Source organism: Dasypus novemcinctus, chromosome 8 (assembly GCF_030445035.2).
Source record: "Dasypus novemcinctus isolate mDasNov1 chromosome 8, mDasNov1.1.hap2, whole genome shotgun sequence".
Lineage (NCBI taxonomy): Eukaryota > Metazoa > Chordata > Mammalia > Cingulata > Dasypodidae > Dasypus > Dasypus novemcinctus.
In genome coordinates, this window is record NC_080680.1 from 126,247,578 (window position 1) to 126,272,545 (window position 24,968).

The 24,968-nt window shown below is 47.1% G+C and overlaps 2 long non-coding RNA genes and 1 other non-coding gene across 3 annotated transcripts in view; 1 reads left to right on the forward strand and 2 right to left on the reverse strand.

The window, feature by feature from the left end:
• Window positions 1–1,225: 1,225 nt before the first annotated feature.
• LOC131279539 (uncharacterized) overlaps window positions 1,226–24,968 on the reverse strand; it is a 33,938-nt gene continuing 10,195 nt past the window's right edge. Inside the window, exon 2 of the long non-coding RNA XR_009186964.1 lies at window positions 1,226–2,518. This is a non-coding gene — a long non-coding RNA (uncharacterized lncRNA). The remainder of the gene's footprint in view (window positions 2,519–24,968) is intronic.
• LOC131279538 (uncharacterized) lies at window positions 2,513–16,286 on the forward strand. The gene is made up of 2 exons (XR_011649520.1): window positions 2,513–15,812; window positions 15,902–16,286. It is a non-coding gene; the product is annotated as an uncharacterized lncRNA (long non-coding RNA).
• LOC111765630 (small nucleolar RNA SNORA38) lies at window positions 14,120–14,254 on the reverse strand. Its single transcript, XR_002797930.1, has one exon. It is a non-coding gene; the product is annotated as a small nucleolar RNA SNORA38 (small nucleolar RNA).

Consider the following 24,968-nt stretch of genomic DNA (forward strand, 5'->3'; position numbering starts at 1 on the left):
GGGTGGCGAAGGTCGCCACCAGGTGAGCTGACACCTGGGGGCCCCGGCCCCCCACTCCCACCTCCTTACCTTCCCCTGGGAGAGACTCGGGCCTGGACGCAGGCTCCACCCCCACTGCACCCAACCCCCTCGGGCGCTCTGCTGGGTGCCCGGGGTCCTGGAATGCGGCCGGGCCAGTTTCCCGGGCACCCGAGCCGCAGGGCTTGTCTGGAGGGACCCAGGACCCACTGCAGAGGGGCGGGCTCAGCACGGCCGCCCCCTCCCCGACACAGCACCCCGGGAGGTGGGCGCCGGTTCCGTCCATCTTACAGAGGAGAAGAGTGAGGCTCAGCGCGCCAGGTGGCTCCGACGCAGCGCCCGAGGGGGCCGGGAGCACGTGGCACCCAGCTCTGGTCCCAGCCCCCACCTCTGCACGGGAGCAGGGCTGCGGTGTGACTTGTCAGCGGCCACTGGCTCAGTCAATGCAGACGTCCAGGCACCAGGTGGGCTCTGCCCAGCCCCTCTCCCCAGCCCCCAGTCCCCGGGGCCCTCCTCCCCCTGGCGGGCCCTGGGGCCCTCTTCCTGTGGCCTGTTTACCCTCCAGCCACGGCGGTGCCCAGGCCCTGGGAAGGGCCGAGAGCGGCCGGGCTCCCCAGTGGCTGGCGCCGGCCATGGCCCAACTCAGGCCCTTTCTACAGAGCAGCCCCTCCCAGGGCCGCCCTCGGGGAGGGGCTGCACCTGGAGCGATGGGGAGGGGGGGCACCGAGAGGGGGTGAACCTCCACCCTCGCTGTGGGTGTCTGGGATAGGGGGGCGGGTGCGATTCCAGGTCACCCACGAGGACCCGCTTCCCGCCCCGGTGGGGGAAGGGACGCTAAGCACACGGGCTTCCTGGGTACCTCAGGGCACAGGTGGGGGGGGGTGAGGAGAGAGACCCCACACTCGCCTTCAGCGGCCAGGACCCCAGTGGGCGGCTGGGCCCACGGGGACGAAGCGGAAGGGAACTTCAGGGACACAGAAGCTCGCCTTGCCCGTTTTAGAAGCGAAAGCACTTAATGTCCCGTCACGGAAGGTTCATTAGCAAATGAGGGCCCGTCCACTCAGCGGGCGCTGAAGGGCAGGTGACAACGGCCGATGGCACGGTATTTCCAGCCAGCTTTATTCTTTCAGCCAAAACCGGAAACAACCCAGCCGTCCCTCTGTATTAGTCAGCCAAAGGGGTGCTGATACAAAACACTGAAATTGGCTGGTTTTTATAAAGGGTATTTATTTGGGGTAGGCGCCTACAGATACCAGGCCATAAAGCGTAAGTTACTTCCCTCCCCAAAGTCTATTTCCACGTGTTGGAGCAAGATGGCTGCGACGTCTGCGAGGCTCAGGCTTCCTGGGTTCCTCCGTTCCAGGGTCTTGCTTCTCTCTGGGCTCAGGGCTCCTCTCTTCCTGGGGCTGGCTCCTCTTTCCTCTGTGAGCTGACTTCCCAGGGCTCCTGCTTACGGCTTCAGCGTCAAGCTCCAACATTAAAAACCCTCCACTCTGCCCTTTGCCATGCCTTTTATCTCCATGCCCTAGTGATGTGACCCAGTCAAAGCCCTAATCATAACTTAATCACGCCCAGGTACAGACCCGATTATAGACATAATCCAATATCTATTTTTAGAATTCATAACCATAGCAAACTGCTACACCCGCCAAGGCAAATGGATCAGCAAACTGTGGCACCTCCACACTATGCGATCTTACGGATAAAAGAAAACTTTCCGAGCGGTTTCGAGTCTCACAGCCTTGTCGATGCATGAACGGGGCGGCACCTCATTCAGAAAGTGAGACGCGAGGTGGGGGGAGGTCGGGGGAAGAGAGATTCCTCCAGGTTCTTGACTATGTTACATAAAAAGAATTTAAGAACAGGCCGGTTTAGTTAGGCCAGCAGTTTGCTGAGAAAACTGAGGAAACAGAAATGAGAGAAAATAACCGACTGCACACCCCCAGGTGTAGGCGCGGCTGCTCCAGGCAGAGAGCGCGAGCTGGCTTGCGTGGTGACCTTCTCAGCCCTTAGCTACTGCCCGCCCGGCTACTGCAGGGGGCCAGCTGTTTGCTGCTCTGATTGGTTACCCAGGGGGCCAATGGCGAGGCCCTTGGGGGTGTCTGGGGCTTTTCCTTGGCCCCAATGAGACCTCCTTCCAAATGGGCTTCTGGCTCCTCCCAGCAGCCTCCTTGGGGGGGTCTTTCCCTCGGGGGATTCCCGGCGGCCTCCAGGCCACGTGTTTTGCAGCCATGTTTTTCTGCCAGGTCTTAGCCTCGACTTCCCTTTTCCTAAACTAGCCTGCCTCAACTCCGCCCTCCAGGGGCTTGCACCCTTATTCTTAGGGGGCACTGGAGGATGGTGGGGTCCTTCTCTAACTACTTCCTGCTGGTTACGGGCGGAGGCCCTACCTGAGGAGGTGTGAAAGCCTCTTGCTACTCTATCGCACTTAGGGGAAGACACGTCTGGCCCCGGGGGTGGAGCTGGATGAAATTGCCGCATGGCTAATAAGGCGTTGATTCTGGAAAAAAAATAAACTCAGTTATAATGGAGGATACATGGTTTTACTAAAAGGATAAAGAAGATGGTGGGGGACAGCCCCCAAAAGGGGCTAGCCTTGACATAGTGGGCCACAAGAGTGAGAAAGGCCAGGCGCCTTCAAGGCTGCAGCCTCCCGAAGTTGATGGGAAATGGCATTTTTGGGGGGCTGTTTATTTTTTTAATGTTACATTCAAAAAATATGAGGTCCCCATATACCTCCCATCCCGTCACCCCACTCCTCCCCCCATAACAACAACCTCCTCCATCATCATGACACGTTCACTGCACTTGGGGAATACATCTCTGAGCACCGCTGCACCTCATGGTCAAAGGTCCACACCATAGCCCACACTCTCCCCCAGTCCACCCAGTGGGCCATGGTGATGTGGGCTATGGGTGGAAGGCTCTTTGTCTCTTCAGAGATAACTAAGTTATTTGACTTGTGGGTGTGGAACGGTAAGAGGCTGCAGTCCTGCCCTTAGGGACGGTGACAGCAGGCTCCAGTCCCAGGAAATGTTTAACAAAGCAAGGGCTATAAACTTTAAGTATTTAGGGGAAATGCAAAAACCAAGGCTTATCTAAAATCTCTGGAGTCCTTGCTAAAAGCTTACCTAAGATGTGAAAGAGATATATGCTAATTGAAGCCTATTGAGAACTGAAACAAAGGGACCATTTGGCCTTTCCTCTCTGTATAAAAGACGTTTGAAAATCTTGTTCCGGGCTCGGGATTCAAACAGAAAGCTCCCGAGTCCGGCCGGCCGTCAATAAACCAATTTTTTCCTTCTCAAAATCATTCCTGAGTCCTGGCCTCTCTATACTCGAATAATTGAACTTCTCTTAAATTCCACAACATTAATGGCGACCACGAAGGGACAAAAATGAAGGCCAGAGACGGTAGCATTTTGCTGCCCCTTCCAAATCCCCGAGGAAGCCGGGAGGACTCGGGTGAACCCCAAATCTGGGCGCCCCTGGATTAAATTTAATCCAGAAAAGATGTGGGCTCCACCAGAATCTTCCCGACAAAATCGAGGGCAATGGAAGGTCTGAAGAGAAAGATTCTGGGAACGAAAAAGAGCTCCGAACAGGGAAGAAGGTAAGACTCCCCGGGTGAGCAGAGTCTGGAAGGCCCTAGCTTTAATTGCTAGGAAGGGGAGGCTGATCACCTCCCGAGAGAACCCTAGTAGCCCCAGAAGGCTGGGGGGAAGCCGTTCTCTCTAGGCTTGAGAAAAGGAGGAAAACCGGGGAAAAGCCCTGGTGTTTTGGGTTTGTCTAACTGCATGTTAGAATCTGGTACTGGTCTTATATCCACTAAAGGAGTGGAGTCTCGATTTTAATAGGAAGGGTATTTATAGGTTCGAGTCCTAATATCCTGGAAATTGGTCTAGATTAAGGAAAACAAAACTTGGTTACAGGAAAATGGATCGGCTTTTCTGGTGGAGCTTGGTCTGGGTGTAAAGTTTAACCAGTGGAAAAGTCTAGCTGAAATCTTTTGTTATGGTGCTAATTTGTGAATGAATTTGCTTTATACCAAATGTTAAGTGTTCTGAGGTTTGTGATAGCTGTGGGGGCAGCCGTGGTGAAAATAAATATATAAACTTGTGAGTCAGATTAGTGACCTTTGTGCTTCTGTCTGTGTCAGCTCAATGTTAGTGTTGGAGTTGTGTCCTTACATGAAGTAGAATTACAGCTGAGCTGGAGCCCTCCCTTGCCATTGGCAAGGGGGTGAAATGATTCTGGGGCAAAAGCTGAGGAGTCTAGATGTTTGTGCATGTTCTGGTGTCTTGTCTCTGGTCTGGCCCTTTGCCGGGGCTTGGAGGCCATCTGTGTCCGCGCCAAGCACCCAAGTCTGTTGGGAATGTCCCAGTCAGGGCGGCTGGGTTCCTGGGAGAGTTGCCAAATTTGAGTAGGTTCTGTCTGCCCATTTTGGCTGAAAGCTGGAAAGGGGGGAGCGGCTTGCCCCTTTCCAGTGAGTCCACCCTTCTATTCATAAGCCGCATTCCTGTTTGTTGTGCACCCGACTGCCTGGAAGGGGGGGAAGTGAAGGAGGTGAAAAGCAGAATCAGAATAAATGCAGTAAAGTTCCCTCCTTAGGGTGTCAAAGCCAAAATACGTTTGCATTCTGCTCAGGTTCTTAGAAGGTATTGTAGTAACCTTAAGTAAGAGAATGTGTTCTGTGAAGGTAAACTTTGTATTAAGGGTATAAATAATTATAAAAGTTTTACAAAGCATTGTTTAAGGTATTTAAGTGGCTAATTGCAGAAAGTCATTATTTAACAAAACTGAATTGATAATAATAATAATAAAAGGCAATTTTATAACAAACTTATTCGGCAGCCAATCTCCCCTGCCAACTTGCTTCCAAAAAAACTGTTTCTGGTATTACATGCTACTAAGTATTTAAAGTGAAGAAAAGTTCATTATTTTAACAAACTTGGTTAGTATTAATGGCAATTATATGTTGTAAGAAGTTTGCCTGGTAACTTAGTATGTGGGATATATGGAGTGGGTTTTTATTGTTAAGGAAACAGAAGATGATTTTGTCCTAAGATAAAATGATTGATTATTGGAAAGAGTAGAGTGTGGGACAGAACCTGAATGAATACTGAAAGTGTAGAAGGTTTGTGGAAGGGAAATTTTTATGATTAAATTGAGTAAGATCAATATATAAAGAAAATCTTTTATCAATAGCTTCTTGTGCTTTAACCTCATCATATCCTCAATGTTTGAAGAAGAGTCTTACCTCTTTTAAAAGAACATTTTATGTTCTAGAAATCAAATCCTGAAAAGTAGCCTTTTATTTCAAACTAACTGCAAGAGATTTATTCTTTCACTTTAAAGGAAAAATTAAAGTAATGGTTAAGTTCATTTAATATGTTATAAGTTGAATGAAAGGTATTTAAAGGTGTTATAAAATTAATAGGTTTTAAAAAATTAATAAAAACTGTAACTAAGAGTTAAAATCATTTATAAATGCATTTATATTGTAAAACAGTGGAAAGACAATAACTGAGATTATAGCTGGGTGAATTTAGCCTGAAACTATTATTTAAGTGTAAATTCTACACTAACCTTTCCTTTGTTTATGGTTGCTTCAGGCCTAACCTCGCCCTTTGCCTTTGCCTGTGGTTATTTCATAATTGAGAAGAGCTGGGACATCACTGTCTCCTCTTCTGGTATTAGTAACCCTTTCTCTCATGAATTCAAGTGTAAACTAAATAAATTGCTGCCTGATAGAATAAGGTTAAATGGCCACTGGAGTTTTATTATCTCCAAAATCAAAAAGGGGGGTGGAGGGGGAGAAGTCTCCTGCCTTGACGGTCAGTGTTCCTAAGAGTGGCAATTCATGAGAGAAAGCAGTCTGTCTCCCTGAGGCTTCAAATAGCCTCAGTAAATATATATAAAGTTAATCTTGTGGCTTATCCAAAATTCTGCTGATTTCAAAGTAAAGTGTAAAGTTCTGAAACAAAGTGGTGCTGAGGCATTGAGAACATTTTGGTTATTACAATCCATTGAGTGGGAAAGAAAATTCTTGTGGTAAGCTGCATGGTCATAGTGCAAGTTAAGAAGAGTTTCAAAAGTCTTTGAAAAGTTTAAAGTAACTAAAGTCATGTTGTTGTGCCAAACTATTCATGTCTGCCTATTTGCTCAAATTGTTGAAAATTAAATATGCAGTTATATTTATAAATATTCTTAAAGCCCAAATTGAACTAAGCAGGATGAAAAAGTCATAGAAATCTGATTATGGAAACAATTGGGAAAGGGCCTCCTCTTTGCAAGAGCTTTTAAGGCAAGACTAGGTGTGGCAGATTAAACCTATCTACTAGGCTAGGGAATTAAGAATCAGTTTGCCTGGTAATTTCCCAGTTTAAACCTTTGTCAGCCATAAATTGAAAAAAAAAAAAACAAAACAAAGATTAGGTTAATTTTCACAGAAGAAAAATGTTGATGTAACCCGGCGGCCTGCTGCCTCAGTCTCCCACTCCCGGGTTGGACAGCAGTGGAGGAGACCAGTTTAGGCCAGTCCTATGGGCAGTGGAAGGATGCCCAAGAAGGAGCTAACTAAGTCGGTGCCATTTCAGCACTAAATTCTATTCCTTATTTGACAAAGGGGGGAGCAGGTAAAAACTAAAATGGTTGGAATGTGATAGAAGAAGCAGTTAAATCAAACTTTTGCGTGGGAAAGTTAAATCTCAGATAAGCTGTAACTTCTGAAGTATCCAATCTATGGAAAAACAGGAAGAGCTTGCATGCTAGGCTTAGGGGTATAAATTGTGTCATTTTTCTTTGTTCGGGGCACCAGCCATATCTGGCTCTGCACCCCTTCTTGCAAGATTGAGAATAAAGTATTTTCTTCTCCACAATCTGGTGAGCCTTGTTTTCTTCCAGAAGATTTCTTTCCAACAAAATAAGGTAATTAGTGGCTCTATTAACAAATTTCAGTAAGAAAAGGAAAGTCCATAAAAACTATGGAGAGATCTTTCCTGGGTTATGATTTTAAAAAATTAAGTAATTGTGTAATGTGTTTTGAAACCTGGAAGTCAGTATGCATGTGTTTTAAAACCTGGTAGTCAGTTATGCTTTTAAATTAATAATTTTCATAACTTAAAGAAAAGAAGTTTTTAGCTTCCTGTAAGGGAAAAAGAGAACATTCCTTGCATAAACTATTATGGTTTCAATTTTATTTAACTTGAGTGTAATCTCCCATAGTTAATTTATAAACTAAATTAACATATGTACAAAATCTTTACAGTAATGAAAATTGTAAGTGAAAATTGTAAGTTCACATTGGTGAAATTAGGCTAAAGGGAAAAGATTGTAGATATGCTCTCTTAAATAAAGAGTAAATTTCTTTCATTGGTAATTGTAATTTAGTAAGTTTATTTAAACATGAGGTGTCTAGTCAATGCGGTTATAGTCAATTATAAAGAGTTTGTAAAACATCTTCCAAACTGAAAATGTTTAAATAGTTCTAGTTGTAGAAGTTATTGTTAACTAAAGAAACTTAGATTGGTATTGGTAGCAGAAATAACTTCATGATAATAAACCTGTCTGAAGGCCACTGCAAAATACACATTTAAGTAAATGGTAATAAAAGGTTGTCTTGATTCTATTGGAAATATTCTGTTTTCATTCTAACAATGAAAAATAATATTTTTCCTCTATTACTAAAGTGAAGTACCTACTGTTATCTTCATAGTAAAATTGTGTAAGTAGATGGTCATTTGATATATGTATTGCGTTAAGTTGTTTAAAATATATATAAAACAAGGAATAGACTTTAACATTGTCAAACTCTTGTGCATTCGAACCAGGCCTTGTATACATTACAGGTGGCCTCTCCATGTGAGTTATTGGCTAGGCTGGTCACTGACCCCTCAATTAAAAATATGTGCTATATCAGTCTCTGGTTCTGCTCCTGAAGTTGATGGAAACTATATTGCAGTTTCAAGCTCCTGCAGCCAATAATGACTCGGTACAGCCAAGTGTACAATGGATATCGCCTCCAGACTGGCACTGTTCCATGGTGCCAGAGAGCACTATGCACCAGGCTAGTAGAATACTGGAAAATCTCTGGAATACTGGAAGGATGCTGCAACTTGCTCACTGCGTTGAAGAACATGCTAAGTGGAGCCATGATACCAGGAGACTGTAAGTAAAACTTAAACACAATTGGCATTATGGCCTGCTCTCATGGAGAGATAACATGTAAAGTATTACAAACCTGAAACTCAAAACTAATAATGGCAACACTGAATCCTTATGCATTAAGTAATACATTAGTTAATATTAAGTGCTGTACTTTTATCCTGTACTAAATATATGCCTAATAATTGTAATGTTATCTTTTCTATTTTGGATCAAGTGCAGAAGTATATTAGACATGTTAAATTCCTGGTAAAATCATTTTCTAAACAGTTAATAACATGTCTATAGAATAAGGTGGCAGTCTCAGCCAGACTCAGTTAGCAAAAGTGAGGCTTGCTTGCTGATGGTGAGTCACCTATTGAACAAGTCAAAATTGCTAGAAATTGTACAATGAAAACCAAGGTGTATAAAATCTTTATTCTGTAGTTCTGATCACTCCCACAGGTGAAAACTAAGAGTATTTCCAAATTAGTGTTCTAATCCTGAGTGAAGCCAGTTGCCCAAGGAGTGCCAGTTCACCAGGAGCATCTGACAAAGCGAATGAGTGTCAATCATTGAACAGCTTGGAATGTGTCTTCAGACAAAGCTAAGTGTCTGTTGCAATTTCTCTCTAAAGATGGATAACTTAAAAAAGAATATATATGCTGTTCCCACCAGCTTTTAAGGAATGCCATCTTTATAGGCATCTAATCTTGTCTATCTCTGTAATCCAATGTGTCCTCTTTTAAAAACGGGTATTCCAAATTTTTAATTAAGTTTGTTTCTTTCAGAGTGAACATCTTATTAACCATATGAAAACTTCATCCAACTTCGTACAGAATGCCAGATCCATCTTCCTCCAGTTAGAATAAATTAAAGAGTTTTACACCTTATTAGGCAATGACTACAGCCCATGGCCAGCAGGAAGCAGTTACAGAAAAGAGATCGTCTCCCTTCAGCATCCCTTTTAAATTAAAGGTGTAAACTCTTTAAGAGTAAAATAAAAGTAATAGATGGATCTGGAACCTGACTGGAAATCCACGTGAGTGCCAGTGGCAGCAGAATAACTGCGGGAGGCCCCTGCCCAAGATTCTGCTGTCCAGAATGAAAAGTTCTAAACTTCTAAAAACGGTCCTTGATGCTGTACTAAAGACTGATAAATAATCAGTCAAGACAACAAACAGTCATCCACCTCATAGCTACAACAATAATTATGCCAAAGCTTAGCAAGTAAACTTTGACAAAGGGGGGGAATGATGTGGGCTATGGGTGGAAGGCTCTTTGTCTCTTCAGAGATAACTAAGTTATTTGACTTGTGGGTGTGGAACGGTAAGAGGCTGCAGTCCTGCCCTTAGGGACGGTGACAGCAGGCTCCAGTCCCAGGAAATGTTTAACAAAGCAAGGGCTATAAACTTTAAGTATTTAGGGGAAATGCAAAAACCAAGGCTTATCTAAAATGTCTGGAGTCCTTGCTAAAAGCTTACCTAAGATGTGAAAGAGATATATGCTAATTGAAGCCTATTGAGAACTGAAACAAAGGGACCATTTGGCCTTTCCTCTCTGTATAAAAGACGTTTGAAAATCTTGTTCCGGGCTCGGGATTCAAACAGAAAGCTCCCGAGTCCGGCCGGCCGTCAATAAACCAATTTTTCCTTCTCAAAATCATTCCTGAGTCCTGGCCTCTCTATACTCGAATAATTGAACTTCTCTTAAATTCCACAACAATGGGAGGACATACAGTGTCCGGTAACTGTCCCTGCAGCACCACCCAGGACAACTCCAATCCCCGAAAACGTCCCCACATCACCTCTCTTCCTCCCACTCCCCACCCCCAGCAGCCACCAGGGCCACTTTCTCCACACCAAGGCCACATTTTTTTTTTTTTAGTTCTTTATGCTGTCATAAAGATAACTCTCGGGAGAGACTGGTAGACAAGCTGGGCTTGGTATAAGCTGCCACCCCCAGTTTTCCCATGGCAGTGGTGATGCTTAGGACAGCTAGGAGAGGCAAGGAGAGAGGCACTGCCCTGGACATACACTCGCAAAGATAGTACAGGCAACAAGACAAGCATATGGCAAACAAATAAGAGACAGTACCTAAGAAAGCCATTCCTTTTTCTTATAGGCATGTTGATTAACTTATAAGATGGATTAAGTTTACCAAGACTTTTAACATGTTTGATAGCCTTCTGCATATGATTTAGAAGAGATGTTATCCTATTCATCAGGCATCGAGGTACAATGTTTAATACTAAGCAATGCACAAGTTCCCCTTTGAGCTGCAGTTACTAGATCTGAGCTCCAGGTTTGCAACGCCACACATGCTGGCGCTCCATGGGAGCAGGCCAATTGTGTGTAAGTTCTACTCACATCACCCTGGTAAGTGGTGCTCCCCTTTGCATGCCCTTCGCACAGCCAGCATGCTGCGGCACTGTTGATCCTAGAGAGAGACGGGGAAGGGAGGCGCCAGTGTTTCGCTGGCTGGTGCGTAGCGCTCTTTGGCCCGATGAAACACAGCCAGTCTGGAGGCAATGTCCATTGTACATCTGGCCATATCGAATCATCGCTGGCTGCTGCAGGAGTCTGAACTGCAATGTGCTCTCCATCCCCTTCAGGAGCATAACAGAGATATAGTAGGGACTTTTATTGTTTTAGGGGTCGGTGATTAACCTAGCCAATAACTCAAATGGAGAGGCACCATGCAGGGTATTTGGGCCTGGCTCGAATGCACAAGAGATTTTGAAGATATTGAAATTTATTTCTTAATTTTTATATATTTTCTAAACACTTCCAAAGCAATGTATAACATATCAGAGAAACTTACCTATTTTAGTACTTTGATTTTTACTTCTATACCTTTATCACAACTACGTTAATTAGCAGGTATTTTACTTTAGTAGCACCCGTGTGTTAGTCAGTCAAAGGGGTGTTGATGCAAAATGCCAGAAATCTGTTGGCTTTCGTAAAGGGTATTTATTTGGGTAGGAGCTTACAGTCACAAGGCCCTAAAGTGTAAGTTACTTCCCTCACCAAAGTCTGTTGCCACATGTTGGAGCCGGTCTCTGTGAGGGCTCAGCCCTCCTCTTCCTCCTAAGCTCTGTGGTCTCAGCTACTTCAGGCTTCGTCTCTCTCCCCAGGGCGTGATCTTTCCTGGCTCAGCTGCTCTGCTCTCTCCACAAGGTCAGCTGTAGACTCTCAAGCTCTCTCTCCTTCTGGGGCCTCAGCTGTGTCTATGGAGTGTGTCTCTTCCTCTGAGTTCTTCTCCTATGTGTTTACTTCCTGGGGCTCCAGCATCAAAAACTCTTAACTGTCTCCTCTACCATATGGTTTTCTCTATGAGTCCCTGCTCCTTTGGTGTCCTACTGACATGGCCAAATCCAAACATTAATCAGGGAAGCAGATTTGGCTCAACTGATAGAGCGTCTGCCTACCACACGGGAGGTCCAGGGTTCAAACCCCGGGCCTCCTGACCCGTGTGGAGCTGGCCCATGCGCAGTGCTGATGCACAAAGAGTGCAGTGCCACGCAGGGGTGTCCCCCGCGTAGGGGAGCCCCACGCGCAAGGAGTGCGCCCCGTAAGGAGAGCCGCCCAGCGCCAAAAAAGCACAGCCTGCCCAGGAGTGACACTGCACACACGGACAGCTGACACAGCAAAGCAAGATGACGCAACGAAAAAAGACACAGATTCCTGGTGCTGCTGACAGGAATGCAAGCAGACACAGAAGAACACACAGTGAATGGACACAGAGAGCAGACAACTGGGGTAGAGGGAAAGGGAGAAAAATAAATAAATAGATAGATATAGATAAATAGATAAATCTTTTTTAAAAAATCATAATTTAGTCAAGTGAAAGTGAAACTTCTGAATTTAATACAATCTAATACACCCAGAGGAATAGACCACTTTACAAACATAATCCAATATCTATTCTTAGAATTCACAAATACCAAACTGCTTCAACAGGAAAAACCACTTTCTCCATTATTTTATGAAAACCTAAGATTCCCAACAGAATCAAGGTTATCTTTCTTTACCACAACTTTCATATGCAGATTGGGGTGACCTCTGACAGGTTTCCCTGTTATGAAGTTACTTTTTGTTATTAATATCAATTTGGGATTCCTAATTAATAATGGCTTCCTGGAATTAGCCATTTAAATGCTTCAGTTTAGAAGATGCGTTTATAAGTTCCATATTATTAACCATAACTACATAGACTGGTTAATCTACCTTAAAATAAGCTTATTAAACTACAATTAGTGGGAAGTGGATGTGGCTCAACTGGTAGAGCTTCCCACCTACCATATGGGAGGACCTGGGTTCGATCTCTGGGGCCTCCTGGTGAAAAAGAGAAAGTGTTGCCTGTGCGGGGAGCCAGTGCCTGTGCAAGTGCCCACGTGGTGAGCCAGTGCCCGTGCGAGGGCCCACATGGTGAGCCAGTGCCCGTGCGAGTGCCCGCGTGGTGAGCCAGTGCCCGTGCGAGGGCCCGCGTGGTGAGCCAGTGCCCGTGCGAGGGCCCGCGTGGTGAGCCAGTGCCCGTGCGAGGGCCCGCGTGGTGAGCCAGTGCCCGTGCGAGGGCCCGCGTGGTGAGCCAGTGCCCGTGCGAGGGCCCGCGTGGTGAGCCAGTGCCCGTGCGAGGGCCCGCGTGGTGAGCCAGTGCCCGTGCGAGGGCCCGCGTGGTGAGCCAGTGCCCGTGCGAGGGCCCGCGTGGTGAGCCAGTGCCCGTGCGAGTGCCCGCGTGGTGAGCCAGTGCCCGTGCGAGTGCCCGCGTGGTGAGCCAGTGCCCGTGTGAGGGCCCGCGTGGTGAGCCAGTGCCTGTGCAAGTGCCCGCGTGGTGAGCCAGTGCCCGTGTGAGGGCCCACGTGGTGAGCCAGTGCCCCGCACAAGTGAGTCATGCAGCAAGATGATGATGCATCAAAAGAGAGACAAGGGCAGAGTCAAGGGGAAGCAGAGACCAGGAACTGAGGTGGTGCAATTGACAGGGAAACTCTCTCCGCATCAGAGGTCTCCAGGATCGAATCCTAGTGAATCCTAGCGGAGAGAAAATGAGAAGAGAAGACAACGCAGATAGCATAAACAGCAGGGTGGGAGAAGAGGAAGGGGGGAAATGAATAAGATAAATCTTAAAATTAAAATTAGCAACTAATGACATTTACTTTGTCCATTTGAGAGGGCAGACCTACATTTCTTTCTTTAACTTAATTTCATTAGATATGAACTTACAACTTTCATCATTTTAAAGATTTAATACATATAATGTTGATTTAGTTTATTAGTATCCTATAAACCTATGGAGATTGCATCCAAGCTGAATAAAATTCAACTGTGAATAGTCTTTTTTTAAAGATTTATTCATTTATTCACCCCTTCCCCTTCCCCCAGCCCTACTGTTTTGCTGTCTGTGTCCAGTTGCTGTATGATCTTCTGTATCTATTTCTCTTTTTGTCTTCTCATTTTTTCTCATCTAGGATTCACCAGGATTCGATTCTGGGGACCTCTGATGTGGAGAGGAGTTCCCTTTTAGCTGTGCCACCTCAGTTCCTGGTTTCTGCTACGCTTCACTTTGACTCTCCCATTTGTCTCTCTTTTGTTGTGTCATCATCTTGCTGCATGACTCACTTGCACGGGCACTGGCTCGTTGTGCAGGCATGCTTTCTCTTCTTCTTTTTCACCAGGAGGCTCCAGGGATCAAACCCGGGTCCTCCCATATGGTAGGCGGAAGCCCTATCACTCGAGCCACATCCACTTCCCACTGTGAACAGTCTTAAAAGCATACTGACTACTAGGTTCTGGAATAATTAAAATTAATTTGGTTTAAAAGATCCTTCCATAGCTTTCAAGGACTTTTACTTTACTTATTGAAATTTGGTAATAGGGCTATTACCACCCTTTTTTTAAGACTATTTAAAGGTTTAAATTGGGAATTACAGGACAAATGGATTTTTTTTTTTTTTTTTCTGGGTGGGAAAGGATGATCTTGAGCCTGCGGGGAGCAAGCTGGCTCCCGGCTTCTCCAAGTCCACGCCTCTTTGCCTCCAATTCTTACATGTCCAAGGACAAATTCTGATTCTCAATTCCCCCACCTAGGAGACAGTCTTAAGCTGGCACATGCTGGGGGCTGGGTAGATCAAAAGGCTTAGAAAAAACTTTTTCCCTTTCTAAATTGCTTCTATATCCAGATTTCTATATGACCTTTCCATCCTGCTGAGCCTAGTTTAGGATCCAGGAATCCTTATTCACATATGTAAGCACATATTTACTTTCACAATTTGAATTTAAGAATTTGTTTGTTAATTTGATATTACCATCCCGGTATATGAAGACAGACACAGAGCAAATAGGCAGACACAAAAAGAGTTAGACACAGAAGCACACAACTCATTAATGTTTCTTGTTATTCTCTTACAAAATAAGTTTAATTGCAAGATAACACCTAAAAGGTCCTTTTGAAGGCTACTTCTAATTGATCTGCACCGTGACCATGCAGTTTTGCACAAGAATTTCATTCGTTAATTATAGGTTTATAACCAAAATGTCCCCGGTGCTTTAAAATACAACTTTCCTTCACTTCAGAACTTTGTTCATTTCCCATTTTGACTCTGGCAGCCTTTGGATGAAAAACACTAATTCCACTATATACTCACTAAGGTCGTGAGAGCCGCAGGGAAACGGGTTTCTCATTAATTTCTGCTTTAAGGAAACTCGACGCTCGAGGCGGGAGGCCTCCCGCGTGCCCCGTCCTCAGGGGTAACAGGACTCCAGCGGCCACTGGACTGGAAGAGTGGACGTCCCACCCGAGGGTCGAGAATCCCACCAGGCGGCCACTTAGCCCCTACCTGGAGTCAGGAGAGAGAGCAGGGTCGTGGGCCTCAGTGGAAGGCAGGAGACTGGAGAGTCTCAAGTGAGCCTTCCCCGGACTGTGGGGGTCCCAAGCTGCCAGGCTAAGAACTGGAGAATCGAGTTACCAACAAAAGTGAAGCCAATCCCAAAATAACCATAAGGCAGACTGTGGAAGAAGAGTTTAGGTTGTGTTTCAACTTTGTATGACCTGCTCCTTATTGTAAATGTTACACCTGTTCTATCGTAGATGTTGCAGTTGTTCCCTATTATTGTAGACGATGTGGCAGTTCTGATAGCAAACAGCTGCTGAGTAGTTGCCAATAAATACAAGGTGGAAACGAGGGTCGAGGCGCTCAGTCCCAGAAGCTGTGAGTCCCCCGGTCCCATCTTTATCTCTTCTCTTGTGCCGTTCTCTCTGTCCTTTGTTTCTTTAAGTTCTGCATCTCCTTCCCTTCGAGCCGCCCTATCGCTGAGCTGATCTCAGCACCCGGCGCCCAACGCGGGGCCTGAAGGGAAGAAGGATCTCCTCGAGTGAAACTAAAGTGGGTGTAATGGTGCAGAGCCCCGAGTGATTTGGAAAGCCTTCGAAGTCCTCCAGGGTTTGCTTGTGTTTCCCCAGGAGACGGAGAAAGTCCTGTGTGGGTGCCAGCTCGTTGGATGGAGTTGTACCATGACCGCCAAGAGACGGCGAAAGTTCCTGTGGGACCCAGAACCTCGGGTCGTGCAGATGGAGAGACGGATGCTGGAGACTGCACGGCTGGGTCTCATTCCGAAGACTAGAATGGCTTGACATCAAAGTATCTGTTAGAGGTTTGCAATAATTACAGACTGTACCTCAGTTTCCCCTGATATGCATTGGGAAAAAGGTAAACCCCCTCCCCCATGTGGCACTTTCCCAGGGGTTAAAGGAACCCAGCAGAGACAGGAGTGAAGGGAGATAGAGATCTCCACCACCTGCATATCAGAGGGAGACGGAGACAGAAACCTTCGCTAGTTACAGACCCTTTACGACCTTCCAGATCAAAAGAAACCTTTGCTGCTGCAGCATTCCAGGAAGCCACGGACTCCCTCCACCCTCCCACCACCTCACTCACCCTCGCCCCCCTCCCACCAACTATCATTTCCCAGCTGGGGAGGTTCTGTGTAAATTCAAGTCCCCCCTTCCAGGAGGGGGCTGAAGTCTCTCTTCAGACCCCCCCATGCTGGTGGGGGGCTAAAGACTGTTCTTCACACCCCCTCCATTGGGAGAGCTTCTCAGTAAATAAATTCTTTGCTTCTGGTCAATCAGTCTCCGTGTCCCAGTAAGCGTCGTATTTTCTCCAACAGTATCTAAACTACAGAACTTTCTCAAGCATGGCATCATAAAGCAAGTATGGCTCGGGGACAGAAAGAGATCAAGAAGAAATGGAGGGGAGGAAAACTGGAAAAGAAATGTTGAATTATAAAAGGAAGCAATGAAGAAATTCTAGATTTGGAACTGCTTTTGTGTTTGTCTGCTCAATGTCAGTGTGTGTTGTAATTGTTTGTGTATGTGAAAAAGAAAAGGAAGAAAGAAAAAGAAAAAGAAAAAGGAGGGAAGTGGACTTGGCCCAGTGGTTAAGGTGTCCGCCTACCACATGGGAGGTCCGCGGTTCAAACCCCGGACCTCCTTGACCCGTGTGCAGCTGGCCATGCGCAGTGCTGATGCGCGCAAGGAGTGCCCTGCCACGCAGGGGTGTCCCCCGCGTAGGGGAGCCCCACGCGCAAGGAGTGCGCCCATAAGGAGAGCCGCCCAGCGCGAAAGAAAGTGCAGCCTGCCCAGGAATGGCACCGCACACACGGAGAGCTGACACAACAAGATGATGCAGCAAAAAGAAACACAGATTCCTGTGCCACTGACAACAACCGAAGCTAATGAAAAAGAACACGCAGCAAATGGACAAAGAGAACAGACAACTGGGGGAGGAAGGAGGAGAGAAATTAAAAAAATCTTTTTAAAAAAATAAAGGAAAAGGAAGGAAAAAGTGAAAGAAAGAGGGAAAGGCAGAAATTGTCAGTGTATATTTTGATACCTCCAGGTGGCGATATAGTTTGATAAAAGGTTCTGAAAGAGTGCTATTCAAATGGTCAAAAATTAAACAAGCGCTTATATTACTACCTAAGTTTAAAATGTTAACGAGAATCTCTATAGTTGTAAGTCTTGATTAATAGAGTTACTATAAGTTTCTTCATAAAAAATAGCTCTTAAATTGAAACGAATAGTTTGTTTTTCATAGGATACAATGAAAAAAATTAAGCGAATATTAGAAAAGGTAAAAAGTTTGTGGGAATGTCTAACTGAAATTTAATAAGGTGTATTTTGTCCTAAAATCAAATGGTTAGCGTGAAGATATGCAAGACAGAATAGTATGCATATAGCACGTTGTAAAAGTATTGGGGTAACATTCAGTGAGATGATGTGTTTTGTAAAAGTAAAACAAGCCTGAATGAATGCAAAAAGTGCAAAAACTGGGTGAAAAGTCCGCCATGGACTTTTGCAGCTCTTCAAGGCTTTCTGCCCTGGCCTGATGGCGACGAATCTGGCTGCACAGAAGCAACCTGTGGCAGTGACCCTACTAAGAAACATCAGAGACAATGACATCTTAAGGGCCTAGAATAAGCAAACAATTGGGACAAGCTCTAGGGTCCCTGCTACTCTGTCAAATTATTAAATGTTATTTGCTTGGGTAAGACAAAACTATACTCTCTGCTGTAACTGATAAAGTACAGTGTTTTCTTATGTTACTAGAATCTGTAATATTGTTGGAATACTAAAAATCTTTTCTCCCTCACTGAGATGTGTTAACTGGGAAAGGTCCTGCATGGGAGGAGGAGGCCCTCCGCAGGCTGCTTGAAAACATAAGAGGGAGAAGGTGGACATTGACTTAGCCCGTGAATTGGACGCGGCCCCAGGTCCCGTGAAGATGCCAAGAGCACTACACAAACTCGGGAAAAGGAGGTCATTTGTGATGGAGCACTGGCCTATATAGCTGCGCTGGTTGGGAGTGGTAAGCCCATGAGAAATGAAAGTCTACTTGTTAAATGTCTGCTAGTTGGAAGTCTTATTGTTTGTTGTTGCAGTTATGGATTATGTATGAAATGTTTGAATATTAATCAGAACTTTAATAATGAAACATTGTATACTTAAGTGATCTGAACTGTGATATATAAATGTACCTTGCTGGATGTATGTGTAGATCTCTTAAGTTTGAACAATCTTGGGATTGAATATATTGAGAAAAAAATTAATGAGTATTGTTCAAACCTGAAAGTGAAAATATCATGCAGGAAGCTTTGTTAATCAGTGAGCCAGTGCCTTATGGTGATATGGGCTGTGGGGGGAGGGGGACTGTGTGTGTAAGCTAAATACGTTAATTCAAGTTTACCTGGAAGGTGGGAAATACGTGTGGGGGAGTATATGTTAACTGAGACTTACCTAGAGAGTATATGTTAACTGAAGACCTATCTGATACTCGGATAAAACACCTGAAACTCTGAGAAACTAACAAACAGTTCTTTTGCATATAAACACCACCATTTAACTCCCGACTCCTACGACATCTGTATAAAATAAACTCAATCTTGTTCAGGGCACTGTTTTTTAACAGAAAAATTCCTGAGCCCGGCCAGTCGTAAATGAATTTTCCTTCAGTGGTTAGGGCGTCCGTCTACCACATGGGAGGTCCGCGGTTCAAACCCCGGGCCTCCTTGACCCGTGTGGAGCTGGCCATGCGCAGCGCTGATGCGCGCAAGGAGTGCCCTGCCACGCAGGGGTGTCCCCCGCGTGGGGGACTGCCCTGCCACGCAGGGGTGTCCCCCGCGTGGGGGAGCCCCACGCGCAAGGAGTGCGCCCGTGAGGAAAGCCGCCCAGCGTGAAAAAGAAAGTGCAGCCTGCCCAGGAATGGCGCCGCCCACACTTCCCGTGCCGCTGACGACAACAGAAGCGGACAAAGAAACAAGACAAAGAAACAAGACGCAGCAAATAGACACCAAGAACAGACAACCAGGGGAGGGGGGGGAATTAAATAAATAAATAAATCTTTAAAAAAAAAAAAAAAAGAAAACTATTGCTGAGCCTGGCCTTCTATATGCCATCACTGACTCTCTCTGCGGGCACAACAAGGGGTCAGCACTTTTCACTTGTTACTTTTTAACCAAGATTCTGGTATCGGCTGCTGGTTCAGGACTTCTAGTGGTAAGTTAGATGCTGCAAAGCATTGGAAAAGCCTTTTATCTAGCAGAACACTTACTGGAATATATCTAGTTTTTGTGTGACCCCCCACCCCCCATGTGCAAAAAAAGGGAGAAATGTGGGAAAAAGAGTTTAGATTGTAGTTGGGCTTTGTATGACCTGTTCCTTATTGTAAATGTTACACCTGTTCTATTGTAGATGTTGCACTTGTTCCCTATTATTGTAGACGATGTGGCAGTTCTGATAGCAAACAGCTGCTGGGTAGTTGCCAGTAAATACGAGTGGAAACGAGGGTTGAGGCTCTCAGTTCCAAAAGCTGTGAGTCCCTTGGTCCCATCTTTATCTTCTCTTTCATGTCTTTCTCTCTGTCCTTTGTTTCTTTAAGTTCTGCATTGCCTTCCCTTTGAGCCAACCTATCGCTGAGCTGATCTCAGCAGACTCAGTTTAGAATCACCATTATTATAGTGGTTCTAGGCTATTTCCACCCAGTTATCACAATTTCAGATATTATCCTTCTGCTGTTCTATAATCTAAAGGCATCTATATAGTGATCTTAACTCTTAGTTACAGTTTCTAGTAAGTTTCCACTTTAAAAACAAATTGGGGGAAGCAGCTGTGGCTCCATCAGCTGGGCTCCCGTCTACCATATGGGAGGCCCTGGGTTCCTGTCCCGCGGCCTCCTTGTGAAGGCAGGCTTGTCTGCACACTGCGGACAGACACTGGCCCGCAAGCGCCTCGGAGAGCTGACTCAGCAAGGTGACGCAACAAAAAGGGAGACGAGCAAAAACACAGAAGAGCGTGCAATGAATGGACACAGAGGGCAGACCTCTAGCAAGCCACAAGGGGGGAATAAATACAGACACGGAAGAACACAGCGAATGGACAGAGATAGCAGACAGCAAGCAAAAAGCTGCATGGGGTGGAGGGATAAAAAATTTTTAAAAAATTGGGTGTTTCATTTACTATCTAAGCAACTAAAATAATTTTATTAGTAACATTGCTAAATTTTTTGCTTTTCTAGCAATTGAACTAATTTCATGTGATTTCTCTTATACATCAAATCCAATTGCAAGATAGCATTGGCATTTAAGGACTCATTTTTAGGTTATCTTTGACCATTATTCAATTTGTAACAGGTAAACCCCAAATCTGATTTACTAGGCACGAGCAGATTGACAAAGTTAAACAGATTTAAAAGTTAAATACCTTAAGCACAGATTAGAACAGAAGAGAGAATTGTATACCTTCAGCATAGAGACCTGACAGGAGCCATTTTCTAGGAACTTTTTTTAATCTTAACTGATGGTATACGAGGAGGCCCCTTACTTCACAGGAGAGGGGCCTAGTGAAGGCCAGATCTTGGCCCCTGTCGCTCCCCTCTTCAGGCACAGCGGGATTTGGGAAGGTCCAGGTGTAGACAGGACCCAGCAGTGGGCTCCTTGGCTAAAGTGAGACTGGCCTGCCCCCCTTACCCTCTCCATCCCAGGGGCACCATCTCAGTTGTTGAAAACCGAGAAGAGGGAAGTGGACGTGGCTCAACTGACAGAGCGTCCGCCTACCATATGGAGGGTCCAGGGTTCGATCCCCAGGGCCTCCTGACCCGTGTGGAGCTGGCCCACGCGCAGTGCTGCCGCATGCCAGGAGTGCCGTGCCACGCAGGGGTGCCCCCGCGTAGGGGAGCCCCTCACACAAGGAGAGCTGCCCATGTGAGAAAAGCACAGCCCGCCCAGAAGTGGTGCCGCACACACGGAGAGCTGACGCAGGAAGATGATGTGATAAAAAAGAGACAGTTTCCCGGTGCTGCCAGATAAAGCAAGTGGACGCAGAAGAACACACAGCGAATGGACACAGAGAGCATGCAACGGGGGGAAGGGGAGAGAAACAAATAAAATAAATCTTTCAAAACAAAACAAAAAACCCGAGAAGGCTGGTTGGTAAAGGGCGCTGAGGGAAGCCCGCCGCCCAGGGGCCTGTACCGCAGTCTGGCGGGGTTCCCAGGCTCTGCCTCTGAATCCTCTCTCTGAGCTTATTTAACACGGAGGGCGCGGTTTGGGGAGCGCGTTTCCCGGCCTCTGGGGAGACGTGGCCCCGTGGTCCTCCCCTGTCCCCTGTCCCCTCCTCCTCGCTTACACAGGTTTCACTGGCCTCCAGGGCTCCCCGCAGAGACCACGCTCGGCCACGCTGCGGCCACGGAGACGGTCGGCAGGCAGGGCGTCGGGGGCCTGGGAAGACCCCCGGGGGCCTGCTGGGGCCTCGAGCCCACGCCCGTCATCCCAGGAAGAACCAGGAAGGGCCGGTCAGCGCACCTGGCGCCAGGGTCCGAGCCCGACTCAACTTCACCCTCCAGACCGAAGCCCCAAAAGACCGTCCCTCTAAGAAGCCGGGGTCGCGACCTCCAGCCCTCTGCCACCGCCGCGGCGGGCCGGGCGCCGGGCGCAGGCTCAGGCCAGGGCTGCCGGGGGCACCCGTGCGGGAGGGGTGCCCCGGCCACGTTCTCTGCCAGGCCCCGCGCCCGCCTTCCCTTTTCCTAAACGAGCTTCCAAAGGTGAGGAGATGTGGAGAGGCTGGCGCTCAGCTCCCACCTGACGGGGGGCTCACACGGGGCGCACACGCGCGCCCAGTCCTGTGCGCGCTCGCCCCTTCTGGCCAGCTCTGGCCCCTGCACGGGAGGTAGGGGACCCCCCGGGACTCTGCGTGCCAGTGGCCCTGCCCTGGAAGGTGTGTCTGGTTTTCTTGGAAAACCCCTGCCGGTCAATTGTGTTTGTTTTCTGGAAAAGTCCTTCTCAGAAAGGAGTCCCTCCCAGCAATCCGCAGTGTGGGCGGCCACTTTATTTCCCTTAACAGGGTCCCCTTTTGGGTCAGCTTTCCAATGATCACACGGAAAACGACCAAAGCTCTCAGGTCAGCGCCATTGATGGCTTTTCTTGCCGGGTGGTCAAGCAGCCTCGGGCAGTAACTTGTTGCATTTTTCCTTTTTATTTCTCATGTTTGTTTCCTTTCTTACGTGGAGTGAGAAACTGCACTGAACTAGATCGAAGGCCTGGGCAGCGGGTCGTCTGCTCAGTCGAGTGGATTCCAGCCCTCTCTCCGAGTCTATTACTTTTATTTTTATTTTTCGCGTCGGTCTACTAGAGACAGAGCCACTTTTCTTTTTCCTCTTGATTAACTATCTTAAGAGCAACCGTCTGTCTTGAGCGTGACAAGGGATATGAACGAAATCATGCAGCACAAGTCTGTATAGCAACAAATAAAACCATACAGACCGCTCATCACAATTAAAAGCGTAAATCCAAAGTGTATGGGATTGTCCCCATAGCCCATTACACCAAGAAGCTAGGTCAGGAAATAGGTATGCCTGTTGAAATGTTTGAGCCTGACCTACATCACGAAGCACCTGAATGCGGTTCTTTAACATTTTCCGGTTATTTATTCCTGCGCCAGGCTTAGTCACATCAAGTCGGCACGGCTCGGGGGCAGCCAGCCAGGTCCGCAGCCCAGCCGCCAGCCTGCCTGGAGGGGCCGAAACGCACGCGGGGTGCAGGTGCAGCTCATTGCACAACCTCAGACACACCTACAGCGGCTCGCCCCCGTGGCGGGCTCCTCGGCAGGTGTGGCGGCGCAGGAGCGGGGGGAGCCCTGCTCTAGGGAATGTCAAGGACTTGGGGTGTCAGCTCTCTTTGGTGTCTGAGGCCCAAAGCACAAAAGACACGACTTTAACTCTGGCTGGCATTTAGGGCAGCTGCATGCAAGAGCACAGGATCCAGCCCAATTACAGCAGGTGACGAGACGCTTACAAAGGGGTGGGCACCCCCCAGACAGGGAGCAGGCACGGGACCTGGGAACCCGCAGGCATGTGCGACAATTTCCCAACGAAACACACAGTTTCTTCTACAGTCACCCTCCTTTTGACCAAATAACCTCAAAAAGATTGCTTTTCCTCCTAAAATAAGCCTGGTTTCATTAGATTTGGCCTGATTCTTCATGGAGGTGTTTAAAATGACGGCTTTCAATGGAACCGATAGACCAAAACAGAGCCTGGGACAAGGCCGGCTTGGCGCGTCGTGGGCGTTTACTAGGGGGCTTTCGGGGGGCCCCCGTCCCCGGCAGCGGGAGGAGAGACGGCAGTTCCCAGCTCGATCACCTGCGCTAGCTGCAAAACGAGAGGGGGCTTTCATGGCTCGTCATGCAGCCTGGGAAGGTGTGTGGCGGGGCGGGGGGGCTTCTAAAGAAGGAGTACAGCGCTCAGTGCTCAAGAACTCAAGGGCCATAGCTGGGGGCGGGGGGCACGTGCCTTGCAGGAAACATCCCAAAAGCACTGATATTCTCAGTAGGACGGAAATTACCCATGAGCAGTAACAATTAAAGGTCATTGACCTGGGGTCATCAAGAAACAGATATCCAACAGGCTTATGGAAGGAAAGATCAAGTATTTCCTGTAAGATTGACTGATCAATCGCAGGTTACAGAGGCTTGCCTTTTATCTGTTTAGGAATGGACTGTTTGTGGGACTGGAAGGGGAAAGAACTGGAAGGGCTGGGGCAGAAAATGCAACATCATATACGCCACAGGTGAAGCAAGAATGGTAGTTTCCCACAGAGGTCTTTTTTTTTTTCCCCCAAAAGATTTGTTTTATTTATTTCTCCCTTCCCCTAGTTGTCTTGTGCTCGCTCTCTGCTCTCTGTGTCTGTTGCTTGAGTGCTCGTCTCCTTTTTAGGAGGCACCAGGAACCGAACCCGGGACCTTGCATGTGAGAGGGAGGTGCCCAGTGGCCTGAGCCACCTCCGCTCCTGCTTGTTTCCTCATGGTTATCCTCATTGCATCATCTCGTTGCATCTGCAGATGTACTTGATTTGCATGGTAGGCTTGTCCATTTGGACCCGAACTAGTTTTATCACCAGGTGTGGCTTATCAGGGACCCTTTAGGGTGTGCTCTGTTTTCTCAGGAAAACCCCTGAAGGTCAATTGTCTTTGTCTTCTGGGAAAGGGATCTTCTCCCAGCAGATGGCCATTTTATTTCACTTAGCATTACTCAGCAATAAAAAGTAACAAAATACATTGAAAAATGCAACAAAATGAGTGACTCTCACAAAAACCCTGAGAGAAAGAAGCAGACCTAAAAAAAAAAGGGCACTTGCTACATTGTTTTCTTCATAGAAACGCTAGAAAGATCCATCTAATCTACGGTCAGGGAAAGCAGATCAGTTTCCTGGGGGTGGGGAAGGGGCAAGATGGGAAGGGGCCAGCAGGAACCCTCCACGAGGCTGGAAACTATTTAGATCCTGCTGGGGTGGCAGTCAACTGGGTTAGATAGTCGTCAAAATGTATCAACTTGAGAAAAGGACTTCCGGCAAGATGGTGGCTGAGTGAGCTTGCCTTGCCGTCTCTCCTGGGAAGAGGCAGCTGGGCACCGCTGGAGGTTCTCCGGGACCAGGCTTTTTCAGGATTTTTTCAGGGCAGGAAGTGTCTGGACATCGATTTGGTGGGAAGGTAACGGAAAGGACTGGTCTATAAGATATAAATTGGGACTTCTCAGGAGGGGGAGGCAAGATGGCGGCTGAGTGAACTTCCCGGTTACTAGCTCCTGGGGGGAATCGGCTGGGAGGTGTCGGAGACTCTTTGGGACCGGCTGTTTCGGGATTTTTCCTGGTCCGGAGGTGTCTGGACATCGATTTGGAGGGAAGGTAACAGAGAGGATCCATCTGTGAAATATACACGGAGATCCCAGCTACGAGTGGAGGACTCCCTCCTTGGGTAGG